This window comes from Rutidosis leptorrhynchoides, chromosome 10 (genome assembly GCF_046630445.1).
Source record: "Rutidosis leptorrhynchoides isolate AG116_Rl617_1_P2 chromosome 10, CSIRO_AGI_Rlap_v1, whole genome shotgun sequence".
NCBI lineage: Eukaryota > Viridiplantae > Streptophyta > Magnoliopsida > Asterales > Asteraceae > Rutidosis > Rutidosis leptorrhynchoides.
In genome coordinates, this window is record NC_092342.1 from 138144960 (window position 1) to 138151652 (window position 6693).

The following is a 6693-nucleotide window of genomic DNA, read 5'->3' on the forward strand; positions in this document are numbered from 1 at the left end:
TCTTTTAAAGCTATATTTTTAGTTTTCAAACCTTTTAATTCTTTTTTGATTCAGACTAAGTTCTTCATCAAAGTAAAATGGGGTTGAACAAGTAAAACGGGGTTGAACAAGATGTAGTTCGTCTATATCTGTTCCCCTTTTCCTTAACTCTTCATGCAAAAACCTGGTTCGAGGGGTTAGAACCCAACTCTATCACCTCATGGGAGGAAATGGCAACAACTTTCTTAATCAAGTACTTCCCCCATCAAAACACATCAGACTTAGGAATGACATCGTAAACTTTCAACAAGCTTCTGATGAATCACTCTACACTGCATGGGAGAGATTTAAACATTTGCTTTGAAGATGCCTGAACCACCGTCTTGAGAGCTCTGATCATATTTTGATCTTTTACAAAGGTCTGAATCAGAACAACAAGTCTACTCTTGATGCTGTTTCTCAGGGTAACTTCATGAACTTCATTGCTGATGAGGCCTGGAGATTGATCGAGGAGATGACTATGCACCATCATGATTGGAACACGGAAGAGCACATTGAAAGTATTTCGTATGCCCGAGAGACATATTAAATTAATGTGGCTAATATGTTTTGATCTAAGTCGGGTCATACCCAATAACAAGCTTACCGACACCTTATACGTATTTAATCTTAACGATTGGATCGTTTAAATAAATACGCGACACTTGGATTTTAGAAAATCGGTTTTCTAAAATATTATCACTTGAGATAAATTATTTGGATAATTTATATATTAAGGATTTAATTATTTATAGGTTTAAATAATTATATTGTGTTATATTTTATAAATGGTTTATAAAATATGTAAGTAACTTAATAAATACATGGGTTTATATATTTAGTTTTATAAAATCACAATTTATTTTATAAACCCTCCTTGGTGGACGGTTTTTGGGACTCCAAGGAAGACCAACCCATGCTTTGTTTTGTTACTTTTAAGATCACAATTCCATAAGTGCATGTTAGTTTTTTTTACCAAGTAATTTGACTCAAGTATTCCACTTACAAGTGAAAAAAAACTCTCTCACTCACCTAAGTGAGCTGCTGGCCAAATTATACAAGGGAAAAAGAGAGGTTCTTGAGCTTGGTAATCTAGTTCATTAAGTGTCAAAATCCTAACCAAATTAAAGGTGGTGTTGGTGCACAAAAGGCTTGTGGGTATTACACACTTGAGGCTTCAAGTTAGAGGTTATTATTCCATCATCTTCATCATCTTCTTGCTCATCCAAAACAGCCCTTAATTAATTTGAGGGGGTATATACTTTCTTCCTTTCTTGTTAAATGTAAGCATATGTTCAAGACTTGATATTAACATGGGATTAAACAAAATGGCTAAAAATATAAACATGATTTTAATATTATGCTTCCGCTTACTATAACTCTCATAAAATTGGTTTTGTGATTATGTAAACTTCATGAACATGTTGTTATGAAACTTGTTGAATCCCATCAATGGTATCTAGAGCTGAAGTTTATGTAGTATGCTTCTTAAATGGTTATTAAACCCACTATATTTGCATTCTATGTACATGCATGAAAGTAAAATGCAAAAATTAAAGGGTTTGGGTGGGTTTGATGGTTTGGCCGAAATATTTGAGTCCCAAAATGGGTTTTGGGCTCTTCCATTTTGGTCATATTTGTTGTATGTTGATGTTCACAATCATAGCCTTGACCTTGTGTTTGAATGGATGTTTGTTTGGTTGATTTATTAATCATTCAATATGGTTGTATTATTTATTCATTTAGTTTGTAATATTATTTATTCTTTTGGTATGTAATATTATTTTGATTATGTAATTTATTTTATATTTGGTATGTAAAATAGATTAGGTTGTATTTCATTTTCTAGACAAAATGTACTAGGAAATATTTTGTAACAAAATGAAGATACAAGAAGGTGACAATGAAGAACACAAGGATGGATGCAAGATTTAGTGGGAGATGTAACATCTCCTACTTTGTGTTATGACCATTAACCGGTGGCATTTTGTTTTTGACTAAAAAAAATGCCTACCAAAAGGCTTGATTGTGAACATATTGTTTTGCATGCATGGTTGTTTTGTATGATTGTGGATTGTGCATTTTATTACTATAAGTTAATCACACAAGTTAACAACAAGCAAAACGACATTTAAATGGTTAAATTGAAATGACAAAAGGACGTTAATAAATGGTTATTAAGAACAAGAAAAGGATTACACATATAAAATGGTTTATATCAAAGTAATGAAATTGGCTTTATTACATGACATGAAAAATGGATTTTCACATGAACCACACACTAAATGCATGTTAGTGTATGGTATAAAAGTTTTCTTGAACTAGAATAAAGAAACCTTAAAACCCTTTTACACACTAGGTTAACAAGTTTAACGCCATCCATTTATGTAAACACTTAAACATGTTAGGGAACTAATAATGGGATAAAGGTCATCTAACCGTTATAAGCAAACTAATATGATTAAGGTGAATTTCACATGCTTGTAGGATAAAGGTCACCTAACCACTTGTATGTTAAGTTTACATGTTTACACAAATAGGACGACTTGATTTGGAAATCATGAACTTAGTGTCACCGAAGCATGAGGAACAAATAGGCGTTGATAAGATAAAAATGCCATGCAAAAGGATTGCATGATCCTATACCTTAGAAGTTGCAAAGGGATTGCAATTGTCATATAAATGACTACCTAGCTAAATCAAATAACGGGATAAAGGTCACCTAACCAGAATTTGGTTTACCGTTGGATTCTAAAATTTAATATATCAATTGAATTTAAAAGGGTATTGATTGTTAAATTAAAATTGATACTTAAACAAACTTTGTTAAATTTTGTAGATGGTCGCCAATAACAACAACATTCCAAACTCACCAATCAACTTTAATAACCTATCATTGAGGTCCATCCTCGAAAAGAAAAAACTCAACTATACGAACTTTATGGATTGGTACCGCAATCTTAGGATTGTCCTCAAACTTGAGGATAAAGCATATGTGTTGGAAGACCCCATTCCCGACCAATCCGAGGAGGATGATGCCGAAGGTATGGCATATTGGGAGAAATATTGCGCCGATTCGGTGCAAGTTTCTTTCCTTATGCTTGGGACCATGATCCCCAAACTTCAAAAGGACTTCGAGCATCATGGTGCATATGACATGATCACACAATTGAAGGAGATGTTCCTTCAACAAGCTCGTGTCGAGCGCTTTGAAACGGTTCGAGCGCTTCATGCATGTCGAATGGACGACTCCCAATCTATTTCATCTTATGTCCTTAAGGTGAAAATCCTAATTGATCGATTGCACCGTCTAAACTGTAACGTGTCTAATGAATTAGCCACAGACCTTATCCTCAACTCTTTGTCAAAAAGGTTTGACACATTCGTGTTGAATTACAACATGAATGGTTGGGATAAAAGCATTGGCGAATTGCATGCCATACTTAGGATGACCGAATTAAGCATGGGTAAAAGGGCTTCACCCGTGCTTATGATCAATGAAGGCGGGTTTAAGAACAATTCCACTTTTAAGCCAAATGTGGCCAAGAAGAAAGGACCCGCCTACCATGGAAAAGGCAAGGGAAAGGGGAAGATGGTTACCCCAACTAACAAAAATAAGAATCAAAAGGTTGCCGGTCAAGCAAACTCCAAGGAAGATCCGTGCTTTGGTTGCGGTGAGATGGGTCACTGGAAACACAACTGCCCGATCTACCTGAAGGAGTTGAAAGAAAAGAGGGATGCAGGGTAAACCTCAGGTAATGTATATATGGTATACGTTGAGCTTAGTATTACTTCTTCTAATACATGGGTATTAGATACAAGATGTGGAACTCATATTTGAAATTCTTTGCAGGGGTTCAAAAGAAGTAAACAAGATGCGGGAACAACAAGTATCTTCATGGGAAATGGTGCAAAGGTGCACGTAGAAGCTCAAGGAGACTTTTTTTTGAAGCTACAAACTGGTTTGGAGCTTGTTTTGAAAAATGTTTTGTATGCACCTGATTTGACTCGAAACATTATTTCCCCGTTTAAGACGATTTGGTTTTAATCTTAATTTTATTAATGATGATATCCATGTTTCTTTAGATAATGTGTTCTATTTTAAGGCTTCGCCTTTGAATGGTATTTATGAATTGGTTCATGATGACACATCATTCAATAGCTCAATATTCCATGCAAACACCAAGAAACGCAAAAGAGATTTCAGTGATTCCTACTTATGGCATTGTCGCCTTGGTCACATAAACAAGAACCAAATGCACACACTTCAAAAGAATGGTCTTTTGAAATCAAGTGAGCTAGACTCATTTGATGTATGTGAATCTTGTTTACAAGGCAAAATGACTAAAGCACCTTTCAAATGGACCTATGAAAGGGCTAAGGACTTATTGGGATTAATACATTCGGATGTATGTGGACCCTTCAAGCCCATGACTAGGAATGGTGAAAGATACTTCGTTACTTTCATTGATGACTTCAGTCATTTCGGATATGTCTACTTATTAAGGCATAAGGACGAAACTTTTGAAGCATTCAAAGAATATGAAAACGAAGTACAAAATCAACTCAACAAGACAATCAAGGTACTTCGTACCGATAGAGGAGGTGAATACCTAAGCAATGCTTTCCAAGATCATCTTAAAGGTTGTGGGATTATCTCGCAACTTACTCCTCCTGGAACACCCCAACTTAATTGAGTTTCCGAGAGGAGGAACCGAACCATAATGGATATGGTTTGATCTATGATGGCTAGAAGCTCGTTACCTCTATCATTTTGGGGTTATTATCTATGCTCCGCGGATCGTATTCTAAATATGGACCTAACCAAGAAAGTGGAACGAACTCCTCATGAGATGTGGCTTGGAAAACCTCCTTCTATATCATACTTGAAAGTATGGAGATGTGAAGCTTATCCTAAGCGTTTCGTCGCTAATAAGCTGAATGCTCAATCCACGAGGTGTATCTTCATAGGATATCCTAAGGATGATATGGGATACTATTTCTATGATCCAATCGAGCAAAATGTATTTGTTGCTCGAAAGGCGGAATTCCTTGAAACTAAGTTCCTAATGGAAGGTAATAGTGAAAGGAAGATAGATCTTGAAGAGGTTCAAGATCAAGGAGATGATACACAATTGGTTGACACTAGCACTCAACATCAAAATGTTGGGAATCATCACATAGGTGATCAAAGTATACAAGAAGTTCGTAGATCTGTTAGGATTAGTAATCCTCCTGAGAGATATGGGTTTCTCATGGATGGTTGCTATGTGGTTGATTTGGATGAACCAATAAACTACCAAGATGCTTTATCAAGGATTGATAAAGATAAATGGTAGGAAGCCATGAACGCTGAGATGCAATCCATATATGACAGCCAAGTTTGGGAACTGGTTGCACAACCTACTGGCTCCAGGCTAGTTGATTATAAATGGCTTTTCAAGAAGAAAACGGACATACATGGAAACTTGGATACATATAAAGCTAGACTTGTAGCAAAGGTTTCACTCATACATAAGGGGTTGACTATGATGAAACTTTTTCGCCTGTGGCAATGCTAAAGTCTATTAGGATATTATTTCCTATTGCTGCTCATTATAATTATGAAATATGGCAAATGGATGTCAAGACCACTTTCCTAAATGGATATCTTGAGGAAGATATCTATATGGTTCAGCCTGAATGTTTTGTTGATCCGAAATATCCTAAAAAGGTATGCAAGTTAAAGAAGTCAATCTACGGATTGAAACAAGCATCTAGAATGTGGAATCATCGTTTTAATGAGGAGGCCAAGAAATTTGGCTTCATTAAAAATGGTGATGAAGCTTTTGTATACAAGAAAGCTAGTGGGAGCACTATCATGTTCCTTATACTATATGTGGATGATATATTGTTATTTGGAAATCATATTCTGGCAATGCAAGGTGTTAAAACTTGGCTAAGTAGATGTTTCTCCATTAAGGATCTTGGAGAAGCACAATACGTTTTGGGGATTGGGATCTACAGGGATAGATCCAAGAAATTTATAGGTTTGAATCAAAGTGCATACATTGAAAAAGTCTTGAAAAGATTCAAGATGGATAACTCTAAGAAAGGCTTGGTACCCATTCAAAGAGGAACGCTTCTCAGTTCATCGCAGTGCCCCGCCACGAAAGATGAACATGAGAGAATGAAGAATGTTCCATACGCGTATTCTATTGGTTTAATCATGTATGCAATGATATGCACTAGACCGGATGTGTCATGCGCTCTTAGCTTGACAAGTAGATACAAGAATAACCCTGGAAACAGTCATTGGATTGCGGTTAAAAGTATATTGAAATACCTTAGAAGGACTAAGGATATGTTTCTCATATACAGGTCTGGTGAGGAGGAACTCACAGTAAAAGGTTACGTGGACGTGAGTTTTTAAACTGATCGAGATGATTCTCGATCACAATCCGGTTTTGTCTTCATGTTAAATGGAGGTGCGGTCTCTTGGAAGAGTCAAAACAGGATGTTGTTACTTTATCCACTACAGAGTCAGAGTACATTGCCACCTCATTGGCAGCTTAGGAAGCTGCATGGATGAAGAAATTCATCAACGACTTAGGAGTAGTCACTTCCATTTAGGACCCTCTTGATATCTTTTGTGACAACGAGAGTGCAATTGCTCAAATCAAGGAACCTCATGCT

The 6693-nt window shown here is 36.1% G+C and overlaps 1 non-coding gene across 1 annotated transcript; it reads right to left on the reverse strand.

The window, feature by feature from the left end:
* Positions 1 to 256: 256 nt before the first annotated feature.
* Positions 257 to 363, reverse strand: LOC139873725 (small nucleolar RNA R71). Its single transcript, XR_011767451.1, has one exon. It is a non-coding gene; the product is annotated as a small nucleolar RNA R71 (small nucleolar RNA).
* Positions 364 to 6693: the final 6330 nt, after the last annotated feature.